Here is a 14,752-nt window from a genome sequence, read left to right as displayed (position 1 = left end):
AAAGTGTGTGATTTTTACTTAATATAGTGATAAAGAAATTGATAGAGTAAATTTAATTAACTGTATATATAGCCAATCTGAAATTTAGGTATACTCCACAGGTAGATATTTTGAATTGATGTGTTTAACTGGCTTAATTCAACATAATTTAAGCCAGCTATTTCATAAAATTTTGTTTATTTCAAAGGTAATGAGTGCTTCTTGTAAATAATTCCAATACAAAAATATGTTGAGCAAAATGCAACATTAAGAAGTACACCAAAATTATGACAGTCAATGCCTCTGGCAATGAGGGAATGGGATTAGAAGAGAGAACAAAATGGTTGACAACCTTATCTGTCATGCTTAATATATTTTATAAATAAAGTTAAAATGATGAAATGTTTCTATTAATAATCATGGATTCTATGTAAGAATTCGTTACAGTATTTTTGTAGCTGTTTGTGTTTTTTAAGTTTCTCAAAAGTGTTCAAGATTTAAATTTGACCATGTTACTAGGTAATTGAGCTTGATTTAAATTAATTCCCTGGAGTTATATAAACAGAATGTTAAAATAATATTTTTAACTCTACAGGCATTCACTTCCATATTCATTAATGTAATACAAGAAACCAGATCATTCTACTGTGATAAACTTACAATTGTATTGGAATCTTCCTGCATATAGCCCACCCCCTCAATAAGGCACTATAAAAGCTATTTTAAGTAATGTTCTCTCAATCATAAGAAAACACACATAGCAAGAACAAAAGGCAGTGATTCCTTTTTCCATTTCCATGTAACTTGTCCTCAAGCTAAGCAGTCCTGCAACTGAAGCAAAACTGTGTTTCATAATATGAACAGCCACTTAAATACTTTCTCCCCATCTCTTTATGTTTCACTGCTGGGGAAGTTAATAATGATTGAAGTAGGAAGATTATTTTTTTAAAAATCAGAAAGTCAGTTTAAAACAACCTAAAATTCTGCCATAAATGTCTAGCAGGTGGTGATGGTCACCTGTCACACTTCCACCAGATTGTTTATGTATCCAGCAGTCTGGCCATCAGCAGACCAGAGAGGTGCAATGGGGAGGCTCCACCTTGCTGCAGATTCTGATAACTTCTTGCTGCATTTCTATGATGATCTTGCCTTCTAAGTCCCAGATCTTGATGCCAAGGCCTGTGGTAGCTCAGAACCAGTAGTAGTTGGGGCTCAAGCACAGGGCATTGATGATTTTCTCACCATATAGCATATCATGGTGCTTGCCTGTGTTGAGATCCCATGGCATGTTATGGTCAGCATTGCCTCTAGAAGCACAGAGGGGTTCATCTGGAGAGACAGTCACAGTGTTCAGATGGCCCGTGTGGCCAACGTGGTTCATCTTCAGCTCGCAGTTAGCCGGATTCCATACCTTGACCAACTTGTCCTAGCTACAGAGATGATAGTGTTGCTGTTAGGTGAAAAGTGGACATAAGACACCCACTCTGAGTGGCTCTCCACCTGGTTAATGTATTTGTATATACTCAGGGTTATAACCATGACATGATGGTTTTATCTCAGAATCCAGAGACAGTCTTCTGGTTGTCAATGGAGAAGGCCACACTCAACACGTCCTTGGTATGGCCTACAGATCATCTCATAGTGGTGCCCTGTGTGAGCTCCCAGAAGTACAGGTTTCCATCTCAGGAGCCTGAGAGGAAAAAGTTGCCATCTCAAGAGATGATTTTGTCATAGACCAGGTGGGAATGACCCTTCAGGGCATGCTGTGGGATGCCATAGTTGGTTTCGTCCCTGCTCAACATCCACATGATGATGGTTTTGTCTCAAGAGGAGGATTGTATCATGTCCAGGGTAGTAGCGATCTGGTTACCCAGCTATCCTGGCCTTTGAGAGTGTCACAAAGGGTCATCTGCTCTGTCGTCGTGGTGAGGTCAGGTGTCACTGCAGCAACGAGGATGCCACTGGGTAGCTCAGAGAGACCAGAGGGACAAACACCACAGCAGTCCTGCAAAGGCCCTGCCACAAAAAAGTGAACCAAGCAGGGAAATTTTAATACATGAAAAGTAAAAAGTGTAGGCACAGGATGGAGTAGTTTCAGTAATTTAGAGTCTATGTGAAGGGCAATATGGGAGAAGGTAATTATGTACAAAAGTATCTTGGAGTGGGTTGAATTGTTTGCCCTTTGCCCTTTATGAGTCGTGTGTGTGTGTGTGTGTGTGTGTGTGTATGAGAGAGAGAGAGAGAAGTTGTCTATTGCCAATTCACACAAGGATTAAAATTATGAACTATGAACATTTCATGGCAGAATTTTTGCCAATAAATTATTAAACATTAATAATTTATTGAATCCGTAATAGGTGACATGAGAGGAACTGACTCAGGGAAGCAAATTAGGCTGTCCATAGTCACACAGACAGAAAGGTTGGAAACTGGATGGCAACACAGATCTGTTTGACTAGAAAATTCCAATCCATCTTCTTGTCACCTGAATAGTACTTATATTTATTAGAAGAGGTCACTCAAAAGTTCTAGATAAAAGTATATCTAGATCATTGTACGATAAAAAACATCTTACATCTTCCTTAAATTATGATTAATTTTAGTGTGTCAGTAATAAGAATAAGATAAATTAGTTGTTTGGTAAAGAGGTACTAATCTGATAAGCTCTGAAATTCCTTCAAGCCCTTTTGTTTATTTATCTTTCCATGGATAGAAAATGGCCACAAAATATAAGAAGGATGTGACTATTCTCCTAGGAATGTCCGTTGTCCACCCCTGTGCCTGACAGGTCGTACTTTTTGTGATGACTCCAGAATACTCTCTATCCTATCAGTAATTCCTTCCAGTGTTGATAATGAAATTGAGAATAGGGACTGGTGGTAGTAAGAACAGGGATGGTGTCTATGGGGTTGCCTAATAACTAATATTGTGGGCAATGTCTGATACAAATTTTCAATCTGACTGGTAATTCAGGGGAGATAGGATAAAGTGAAATATCTCTGAAATGTCTGAGCTAGATAATGAAGGTTAGGCCAGGTGAACAGAAATGTTAGGAGTTGACCTGTAGGCTAAGAAAGATGTAGAAAAAGGCATTTTTGCCCGCTTAGGCTGAGGTTCTCTTCCTTTTTGAATAGAATCCATAAGATACCTTTAGGTTCTTCTATTTGGTGGAGGTTATTAAAATTTATCATTACTTGTATATTTGAAAAATACATGATCTTCTTTATCATCTCCAAATGTTTAAGTCTGTGCTGTGTAGTAGCTGTGATATTTTTTCCCCATTTCTTTTGTTTGTTTGTTTCTAGCAATTTTTTTTTTTTTTTTGCCAGCTATTCCCTGATACCTGTGACACTCTTTTTTGCTAAGAAAATACTTATGTCTTGGGTGCTAGATTCATGGCTAGGGTTTTATATTCCCAAAAGAATAAATTCATTATTAACATATGTTTCTGAAGATAAACTTTTATTTAGTCAAAATTTAGTAAGAGTTGAAAGCCATGAATTGCTCTTTTAAAAAACTGAAGAAAATTATAATTATCAGACCTACCTCAAAGCTCTCTGCCTTTATACCTTATCAGGCCATTCCCCTTGCATTTATATGTAACAAGGTTACTCTTTTAGTTTATGTTAATTGCTGATATATCTACTCATAAACTACTGTATAAATTAATGTTAAGAGTTTGGATTGACTAAGAAATGAACTTTAAATTGCCTCTATAAACGTTAAACTTACCTTCAATTTTGTTTTTTAGGAAAACCCATGCTGTGCTCCTTAGTAATTAATAAAATATCAAAATAGGTTACTTGTTAGAAAAACTATTAAACAGGTTGATGCTATAGCAATAATGACATGATAAACAGATAAATATATGAAAGTTTATAATCCACAATTTATTTTTAATATCCACAAACTTCTTAATAAAAAAGTATTAACATGTATCCCAGAACTTAATATATAATTAAAAATAAATACATAAAATTTTTTAAAACAGTATTAACATAGATCTGCCCATTTAAGAAATGTTTCCATGACAGACACTTAGATACTTCTCAAACAATCACCCACCTCTTCTTCTGATTTAGTTCAGGAATTATGCCTAGGAATGAAAAATCAGTAGTAAACCAGGGTACAACTAGTCTAAAAAGCACTTTTTTGCAAATTACAATAAAAAATCATCCTATGAACTCATGGATGATGAACAGAAAAAAATCCAGCTTCCATTGGGGCCCACAGACTGTTGAGAAGAATGCATATTGAGCTTCAGCCCCTACTAAAACTCTTGGCCAAGTACGAAGTTACATGAACACATGCAGCAGCCCTGTCTAAGCCACAGCTGCTTATCAGGTGTGCTATGGCTCTGAGGTGGGTTGCAAATATGCTGAGACATTGATCTCTTCCGCTGTCATAACAGCGAAGTGAGTCTTAACATGGCCAAATCCCATGAACAGAACACCTCCAGGCTTCTGCAGTCTGCAACATCTCAAACCCCTATCATTATTTGCTGTGACATCACACAAGAAAGGCTAAAACCAGTCTTGGTCACACTGTTCCCATTCACATGCGGGTATTTAAAGGTAGATATTTTAGTAGGCTAGGTTGCATATTATTCCCATATAAAAGAGAACCACCTCCACCCTCAACAGAAGCCATGTTGTCAAAATAGCATGTAATGCAAGGAGCCAAGGCAGCCCTTATGCAGGCCTGAAGGAATGCTCACTAGACAGCTGGACACTGTGCCATCAGCAAAATAGGAAACAGCCTTCAGGTTCTTACCAACATCGGGGAACTACTTAATTCATTTTCTGGAGCCCATGTTAGGAGAAATATTAAATGCTCTAACTGCTTAAGCCACGTTTGGTTTGATATATTGCTACTTGTAGCTGAAAATATCCTGAGTGTTCCAACTTGGCACTCCTTCAGTGAGTACTCAGTACAGCAGCCAGAGTGATCCTGTTAAAACACAAGTGGCATCTTATCACCCTTCTGCTCAAAATTCTCAGTAGTTTTCCGTTTCATTCGGAGTAAATGCTAAAGTCCTTTTTCAGAACTAGAAATCCTGTGTAATCTGCTCTTGCTCTATCTCCTCCTTTCCTCCTACCTTGTCTGAATTAATTCCTACTTATTTTTCTTTGTCTATTTTATTTAAACAGATAAAGCATGCATCCAACTTAGGGTCTTTGCACTTGCTATCCTCTGCCTTGAAAACTCTTTTCCCTGATAGCTTCATGGATTGCTTCCTAACACTCTTTTGCTCTTTACATTAATCTTCCTCTCTCATTGAGGCTTTTCCTGCATGCACCGTCTAATGACGTTCCAACCACTGATCCCTAACACACCATATTTTCTATATTACTTCCTTCTCTATATTTGCCTGTAGTACTTCTGTGTAACATGTTTTATTTTTTAATTAATTATCTCTTGTGGTCTGTTATTCCCACTGGAATGTAAGTTCCAAAAAGGAGTTATTTTTGCCTGTTTTGTTGCATACTGCATGTCCAGTATCCATAGTAGTACCTAGGACTTAGAAGGCTCTTAATAAATATTAGTCAAATGCATGAATCACAGGAGTTAAGTTTACTAGACTACTTGCATTACATTATTCTAGCTTTGAGTGTGACAACTTGTAATTATCTGTATAAAATAACCAAGGTATGTAAATTAATGTAGTACTTTTGTACAAAACCTTATATTGATTTGCAAATTAGTTGACTTAAAATGCCAAGTATTGGCCGGGCGCAGTGGCTCACATCTGTAATCCCAGCACTTTGGGAGGTTGAGGCGGGTGGATCACGAGGTCGGGAGATCCAGACCATCCTGGCTAACATGGTGAAACCCTGTCTCTACTAAAAATACAAAAACATTAGCCAGGCGTGGTGGCAGGTGCCTGTAGTCCCAGCTACTCGGGAGGCTGAGGTGGGAGAATGGCGTGAACCCGGGAAGCGGAGCTTGCAGTGAGCCGAGATCGCGCTACTGCACTCCAACCTGGGCAACAGAGCAAGAATCCGTCTCAACAAATAAATGAATGAATGAATGAATAAATAAATAAATAAAATGTCAAGTATTACAACATGAGTTTTTCATATAAAAATTAGAAAGACAGGCAATCTGATTTTATAAATTGGTAATTGGTTTGATTGATCTAATGTTACTTCCTTTATATCCAAGTGTTCTCATGGTGTGGCCTTGGGATACTATGAGTTCTTTGAGAAGAGTTCATTGATATGTTTTGGATTCCATATTCTAACTAAGATCTCCCATCTTTTATGTTTCATCAAAAATATCTAAAATTATATGAGAAGGCTATTGAAATACTGTTCTCCCCTCCAGTTACATTCCTGTATAAAGCTGGGCCTTCCTCATATTTCATTTTGTATGTTTCTTAATAAATTGAGTAGAAAATCAGATAAAAGAATCCACTTGCCGGGCGCGGTGGCTCAAGCCTGTAATCCCAGCACTTTGGGAGGCCGAGACGGGCGGATCACGAGGTCAGGAGATCAAGACCATCCTGGCTAACACGGTGAAACCCCGTCTCTACTAAAAATACAAAAAAAAAAACTAGCCGGGCGAGGTGGCGGGCGCTTGTAGTCCCAGCTACTCGGGAGGCTGAGGCAGGAGAATGGCGTAAACCCAGGAGGCGGAGCTTGCAGTGAGCTGAGATCTGGCCACTGCACTCCAGCCTGGGCGACAGAGCGAGACTCCGCCTCAAAAAAAAAAAAAAAAAAAAAAAAAAAAGAATCCACTTATCCTCTATTAAGTCAAATATCAAGGAATTTGCAAGTGGTAGGCAATTAAACTCTTCTATTTTATTTAAAACAATTTATATTTATCCAAAAAATATTTGTTATTTATATTAATGTTTAATGAATTTATTATTAATGAATGAATAAGCATATATATTTGAAATATCAGATTAATTTTGGGTACAAGGAACATCAACAGGTATAATCCATATAAACAAAAACTCTTCAGAAAAATCAATACTTTTCAGCAATGTAAAGGGATCCTGAGATGGGAAAAAAAAAAAAGGAGGGAGGGAGTCAATTGTTGTTACTAGGTCCCTTATGTCTTTATTTGTTAAATAAACATTTATGTGTTTAACACTTCCCAGCCCCATCAAGACCCGATCTTCTACCATCCTGGTAGTATCTTCACACTACTGGATTTTGTTTAGATACTAAATAGCTTTTAATCATATTATCTTAAATATGATTTTTTTTCTCCAGCCAAGACACCAATATTTCAGAGAAGCCCTTTCATGGCAGTGACCCACACTTAATTGTTGCATCTGATGCCCTTAAGAGGGTGCAAAGCAGTGTAAATGCTCAATGAATAAAAAAAAAAAAAAAAAAAAAAAGGAATTAATGAATGAATGATATATGAAGAGATGGATATAAGCACTTTCCTTTTAACTAAAATAAATCTAGTTTGCTATTTTATGTTTCAAATTATTTAACATAGAGCTTGTTATATTGCTGGCAGTTTTCTTTCTTTTTTAAACTTACAGTAATATGGTGGCAAGTCATTTGTTTGGTATGAATCTATAACTAAGTAGCCAATTTTGAAAGTTAACTTTGAATGTTAAGAATGTCAAAATATATCTCCACAAATTACCAGATTAATAGATATGTAAGAATTCCTATTACAGATTCAGTTTCAGGAACTTCATGCTAGGCTTTCTTGACTTAAATCTCCAACTAAAAAGCCTGAGAAACTGTATTCCCCTACAACTCCTCAAGTAATTGGTGATATTGGTCAAGGATTGTTTCCTAAATAAAACCAAAGTGGATTACATTTGAGTTGCTAAAATCAAAATAGGACTATACTGATTTTAGTTCCCAGATCCATTTTGATTCTTCTACCAGTCACTGATAACCAAAGTTTATTAAGTTAAATTTATTCAGAATTCATAATGACTTTATTGTAGAAATCTGTGAATAGATTTGCAATTGAGAGACAGACAAAAATTACCTTTGATAAAATTAGTAAATAGTTTTTTGGGTTAGGTAGGGACTTAAGATGAAACTGTTTAACTTATTTAAGAAAACAACTTGATCTAAGCAGTCTATTAGAGCACTTGTATAGAATAGTGTGCTAATTATGTGTCTCTTATCTCTTCGTTAAAGTATATTTTTCAGAATTGTTATTTGGTAGCATTGTTTAATAATTGGTTTATGGTGCTTTATAGCCCTAAAGGAAACAAATTCATATTTGGTTATAAATGCCCTACATTTCTGACTTTTAACTAATTACAGATGATAACTTCCTCGCCCCAATTAACTCTTAATTAATGAAGTTTTACACTTTTTTTTTCTTTCTCTCTTATGTGATTTTGGTAATAAGTTAATCGACATTAAGAAACATCGTTTTTCAAAAATTTGCTAGCCTTTTTTTTATGCTCTATTTTAGTACATGTTGAAACAGGTATAAGTAACTTAAAGAAACAAACAAGTGTCTGTACATATCCTTCACCCACTTTTTGATGGAGTTGTTTGGTTTTTTTTTCTTGTAAATTTGTTTAAGTTCCTTGTAGATTCTGGATATTAGACCTTTGTCAGATGGATAGACTGCAAAAATTTTCTCCCATCCTGTAGGTTGCCTGTTCACTCTGATGATAGTTTCTTTTGCCGTGCAGAAGCTCTTTAGTTTAAGTATATCCTGTTTGTCAATTTTGGTTTTTGTTGCGATTGCTTTTGGTGTTTTAGTCATGAAGTCTTTGCCCATACCTATGTCCTGAATGGTATTGTCTAGGTTTTCTTCTAGGGTTTTTATGCTTTTAGGTTTTACATTTAAGTCTTTAATCAATCTTGAGTTAATTTTTGAATAAGGTGTAAAGAAGGGATCTAGTTTCTGTTTTCTGCATATGGCTAGCCAGTTTTCCCAGCACCATTTATTAAATAGGGAATCCTTTCCCCCATTGCTTGTTTTTGTTAGAAGACATTTATGGGGCCAGCAAACATTTGCACAAAAGGTCATCATCACTGGTCATTAGAGAAATGCAAATCAAAACCACAACGAGATACCATCTCATGCCAGTTAGAATGGCAGTCATTAAAAAGTCAGGAAACAACAGATGGTGGGGAGGATGTTGAGAAATAGCAATGCTTTTACACTGTTGGTGGGAGTGTAAATTAGTTCAACCATTGTGGAAGACAGAGTGTGGTGATTCCTAAAGGATTTAGAACCAGAAATACCATTTGACCCAGCCATCCCATTACTGGGTATATACCTAAAGGATTATAAATCATCTACTGTAATGGCACATGCACACAGATGTTTATTGCAGCACTATTCTCAATAGCAAAGACTTGGAACCAACCAAATGCCCATCAATGATAGACTGGATAAAGAAAATGTGGCACATATACACCATGAAATACTACGCAGCCATAAGAAAGAATGAGTTCATGTCCTTTGCAGGGACATGGATGAGACTGGAAACCATCATTCTCAGCAAACTAACACAGGAACAGAAAACCAAAGACCACAGGTTCTCACTCATAAGTTGGAGTTGAACAATGAGAACACATAGACATAAGGAGGGGAACATCACACACCAGGGCCTGTTGGGGGTGAGGACAAGGGGAGGGAGAGCATTAGTAGAAACATCTAATGCATGAGGGACTGAAAACCTAGATGACTTAATAGGTACAGCAAACCACCATGGCACATATGTACCTATGAAACAAATCTGGTGGTGCATATGTATTCCAGAGCTTAAAGTAAAATTGAAAAAAAAAAAAAAAAAAAAAGAGGGAGAGCAAACAAAACTAGCACTGAGGAAACACCTACAGCAAGCCTGGGACTCATAAACACTCCCATATTTTCTAATATAATTCTCAAAACAGTGTCCAGTTACTTTAAGAACAGAAAATGAACTGAGGCTAAGAATAATAAATTGTTTTTCCAAGATCATGCAGTAAGTAGGACAACTGGGATTTACACTGTTTTTTGTTTTTAAAAAAAAAAAATCTGAAATACTCCTTATGTCTTACTTCAAAATATTTCTATGTTCTCTAAAAAGTGAACTGAGCTAAGCCTACGTTTTGTGGTGCATAAACTATACCAACATACCAACATAATTATGACCTTAATCATTCATTATGATACCACTTTGCTTTATGTTCCAAGGTATCCACTGTCTTCTAGATATTTTTTATTTTGTTATGAATAATTTTCCTTATTTAAGTATACTATTCTTATTATTTTAGTACTAATAGCCCAACTTTATCAAAACACATTTTTTATTTCTCATTTAAAAATATTTTTAAAGAGTCATAAGTTAAATAACTGTTCTCAACACAGACTGCTATGGGCAGATACCAGGAACTAAGTTTACTAAGAGATTCTTCATAGTTTTAATTTTTTTACTTGTTTTCTTTCTAATTTTATGGTTTTATTACACTCTTATTTAAATGAAAGCAAAAATACTTATTCTACTTAGGTCTATAGTCTTCATCACTTTAAGAAGAAAACAAAGTTATTTCATTTAAGTATCTGGGTATTGCAGTAATTCATTGTGTAGTTACAGAACATATCATAGAGCAGTCATGTAACCCTTCTCTCAGACAGCCATTCAAGGCTGCCTATGTCTTCTCAGGAGGAGATAGAATGATTAAGCTGTCATTATCTTCTGGTGCCACTGAAAGGACAATAGTTTCAATGCCATATTGCCTGACATTTAAACTGATAAACCTTGGGATATTGAGAAGCAGAAGGGACTAGGGGAAGGAGAGAGCCAATTTTTAAACTGTTACTATATAAGAAGATTCTAGGATTTTTTCCCACTCTGAAATTTAACTTGCATTCCATGTAACAAAAAATAGACCATGTAAAATGAATATCATCATTTTATGTCTATTCTTTTATATCACTGTGAAAGAAAGCAATAAAAATTTACCAAAGAACCACAGGATTGTGAATGACTTTTCAGAATGTGAGTGAGTATGCTTCACAGAAAACCAGGGCTGCTCCCCTAATTACTAATGGCTGGTTTGAGAGATACCAAATGACAATGAGATTAAAATGGTAACAGACAACTCAATAACAGCATGAGCAAAATGGTTGGAGATCCAACTGTAGTATAAAGTTAAATCCTTTTTTTTTTTTTTTTTTTTTTTTTTTTTTGAGACAGAATCTTGCTCTGTCGCCCATTCTGGAGTGCAGTGGCACAATCTCGGCTCACTGCAAGCTTTGCCTCCTGGGTTCACGCCATTCTCCTGTCTCAGCCTCCCGAGTAGCTAAGACTATAGGCGCCCGCCACCACACCTGGCTAATTTTTTGGTATTTTTAGTAGAGACGGGGTTTCACGGTGTTAACCAGGATGGTCTCGATCTCCTGACCTCGTGATCCGCCCGCCTCGGCCTCCCAAAGTGCTGGGATTATAGGCATGAGCCACCGTGCCCGGCCAAGTTAAACACTTTTACTCTGTAGTCAGAGAAACCTGGATTCAAATGCCAATTTCATTTTTTTTCAAACCTGCATGACTTTGAGCAAGTTAACTGGCAGAAAGCTTATTTTCCTTATCTATAAAATGATTCTAGGCATGCTGGCTCATGCCTGTAATCCCAGCATTTCCGGAAGCTGGGGCAGGAGGATCATTTGAGCACAGGAGTTTGTGAATAGCCTGGACAACATAAGGAGACGCTGTCTCTATAAAAAATTAAAGTAAAGTTAGCTGGGGGTGGTGGTACATGCCTTAGTTAGTCCTAGCTACTGGAGAGGCTGAGAGAGGAGGATCACTTAAGCCATGGAGGTTGAGGATGCAGCGAGCTGAGATTATGCCACTATACTGTAGCCTAGGAGACAGAGCAAGACCCCATCTTGCTATTTAAATAAAGAAATTATGCATCTATATAAATAATCCCTCCAAAATAAGAAAGTAAATAGAACATAACTGCTACCTATATCTTAACATGGCTCTGATGATTAATGATATAGTGCATAAAAGAGTGTTTCAGCAATGATTAGTGTAAAAAAGGATGTAATAATATTGGCTACATATTCTATTAATATGCTTTATATGTAAAAATAGATAAGTAAGGCATTTAGAGAATACAAATATAAATTTAAGAAAATAAAAGGAAGAAAGATTAGTAAGTAAAAATGAGGCCAGGCATGATGGCTCACGGCTGTAATCCCAGCACTTTGTGAGGCCGAGGCAGATTGATCACTTGAGGCCAGGAGTTCGAGACCAGCATAGCCAACAAGATGAAACACCATCTTTACTAAAAATACAAAAAAAAAAAAAAAAAAAAATAGCCGGATGTGGTGATACCTGCTTGTAATCCCAGCTGCTTGGGAGGCTGAGGCAGGAGAATCTCTTTTTTTGTTTTTGTTTTGTTTTGTTTTGTTTTTTGAGACAGAGTTTCATTCTGTCACCCAGGCTGCAGTGCAGTGACGCAATCTTGGCTCACCGCAACCTCCACCTCCTGGGTTCAAGTGATTCTCCTGCCTCGGCCTCCCAAGTACCTGGGATTACAGTCACCCATCACCACGCCTGGCCAATTTGTGTAATTTTAGTAGAAACGGGGTTTCACATGTTGGCCAGGCTGGTCTCAAAGTTCCGACCTCAGGTGATCTACCCACCTTGACCTCCCAAATTGCTGGGATCACAAGGGTGAATCACCACACCTGGCCGGGAGAATCTTTTGAACCCAGGAGGTGGAGGTTGCAGTGAGTTGAGATCATCCCACTGTACTCCGGCCTGGACCACAGAGTGAGACTCCATCACAAAAATAATAATATAAAATAAAAATGAGATCTATTTAGTCCTATTATTTGCCTGCACTTTTTCTCTATGCATCCAAGTAGATATAGTAATGAACTCACTTTTATCAATTACAGTATTCATAGTGTCCATAAGAAAAAAAGCCACATTAATTAGGTCATAGAGAAATGTCAATATAAACTGACTTTAAAAGGTGTATTGAAAGATACAGTAGATATCATATTTATATACTAAAGCATATGTTAGTGCAAGCCAGAACATAAAGGTCATTCAACACAGCATGAACAACACTAACAGGAGCCACAGCAATGCAGGATAACTTTTCATAGCTCTTGAGGATTTAATTTAAGTCAAGGGCACGGTGTAGACTGTCAACATACTTCCAGAGGAGCAGGGGAAGTCTGTAATAAAATCATGTGACATGGACTTTAAGTAGTTTTCCATAAATATTGGTTAATACAAGTCAGATTGTGATAAAGAACAGTAGAGTCTAAAGTTATACAAGCATCTGGGATGTATTGACACATGTACTTCATCCATCAACCCCATCAAGGGCTGTCAAGAATGAGTATCTGTTTTTTCATCCAGTCATAACAGTGGCAATCATGTTCATAAACAATGTAGCAAATTACGTCTGGTTGCCCTATAGCTCAGGAATAACACTTGATGATCTTTCTTTAATTCTCTGTAGCCAATGACTTAAAATATTCTTATTCAGACCGAAGCAGTAATCAATATATGCCCTACCTAACATGAGCAAGTGTTTACCACCACATAAACAGCTACAGATGAAGAATAAAAGGATAACCAATTCTAAAGGACTGCCGTTATCTACCAACCATAAAATATTAGATAAATTCAGAACAAAATTGTATTATGATTTTTATTAACAGCATAGTGAAAGCGTGAACTATTTTCAAAATACTGGATGTTAAAAAGCATAGTTTTAGGCAGCAACTTCCACTGTTAGCTTATTGGTGGCTGTGGCAACAAGCTCCTGCAAAGCACTGAGCCTCCTAGAATCTTCCTCCAGTTAGTTTCCTGTGAGTGACGATCACTCCTGAGCCAACACCAGCACATTTTAACTTCTGCAGGAGCAACCATCATGACACAGAAAGCTAACTGCTTTTTTAAAGGATGTTTTTACAGATACCTGTTGAAATCAGATAGATTAATGTCAAATAAGTCAGGTCCCAAATTCATATTTTTAGCAGCATTGATTTGAAAATGTCAGTTATGATAGAGTAATATCTACTTAAAGTTGGTTAAGAAAATGTTTTTTCCTTGTCAGTGTCAACTTAAAGGATCTCCCCTGAATCTTTATATTTATATTGCAATGTAAGAAACAAATGCTAGTACTGTGTCAAAAGCTATTACCATTCCAATGAATATCATCAATATTTCCTTCAATAATATGGAAGGTTTTCTTTTGGTTTTGATTTCATATATTTTCTTTTGTCTAAGGAATTTCATTTCATATCTCAGGAAAAGATAAACCATTTTTCACCATAAACAGTTTAAATGTTTCTATATTCATTTTGTTTTGTATTCATTTAAGCCTTATATATTGTTGTCATTTGGCATTATAACAGTGGAATATTGTCTATAGGTGATCTCCACATTCTGGCATAAAGATTAGTCCTTTTATGAGATGGAGAAACGAGGGAATGGTATTTTTTGTCATTTAATCAGGCAGTATGCAAATGTCTTTTATGAGCCAAGCACTGCATTACTAGGGATATGGTAATGAATAAGACAGACACAGTTTATACCCTCAAGCAGCTTATGCTGCATCAGAGAAGAGGCACATTAAGCAAATGATTTTCAATAACTAAACACATTATTTCAAATGTACAAAGGGCTTTAGAGAACTACTTGGTTGTAGGTAGGTTGGGAAGTACTAATATTTCTTTGTGTGATTTCTGGACACTGCATTTTTATCTTAATAAGGCCTGTAATACTTAGGTTTGTGTGGCTTTTGTGATGGGGATGGAGAATAAAGGATGAGAAGATGTGAAAAGACATGTATAGAATGTTCTGGCAATG

At 36.5% G+C, this 14,752-nt stretch overlaps 1 protein-coding gene and 1 pseudogene across 2 annotated transcripts in view; one reads left to right on the top strand and one right to left on the bottom strand.

Moving 5' to 3' along the window:
• Positions 1–14,752, top strand: part of GRID2 (glutamate ionotropic receptor delta type subunit 2) — a 1,538,331-nt gene that overhangs the window by 524,462 nt on the left and 999,117 nt on the right. The window lies entirely within an intron of this gene.
• Positions 976–1,891, bottom strand: LOC112625146 (annotated as a pseudogene).

This window comes from Theropithecus gelada, chromosome 5 (assembly GCF_003255815.1).
Source record: "Theropithecus gelada isolate Dixy chromosome 5, Tgel_1.0, whole genome shotgun sequence".
Taxonomy (NCBI): domain Eukaryota; kingdom Metazoa; phylum Chordata; class Mammalia; order Primates; family Cercopithecidae; genus Theropithecus; species Theropithecus gelada.
The sequence above is the reverse complement of the archived record's forward strand: the minus strand, read 5'-3'. Positions and strand labels throughout refer to the sequence as shown.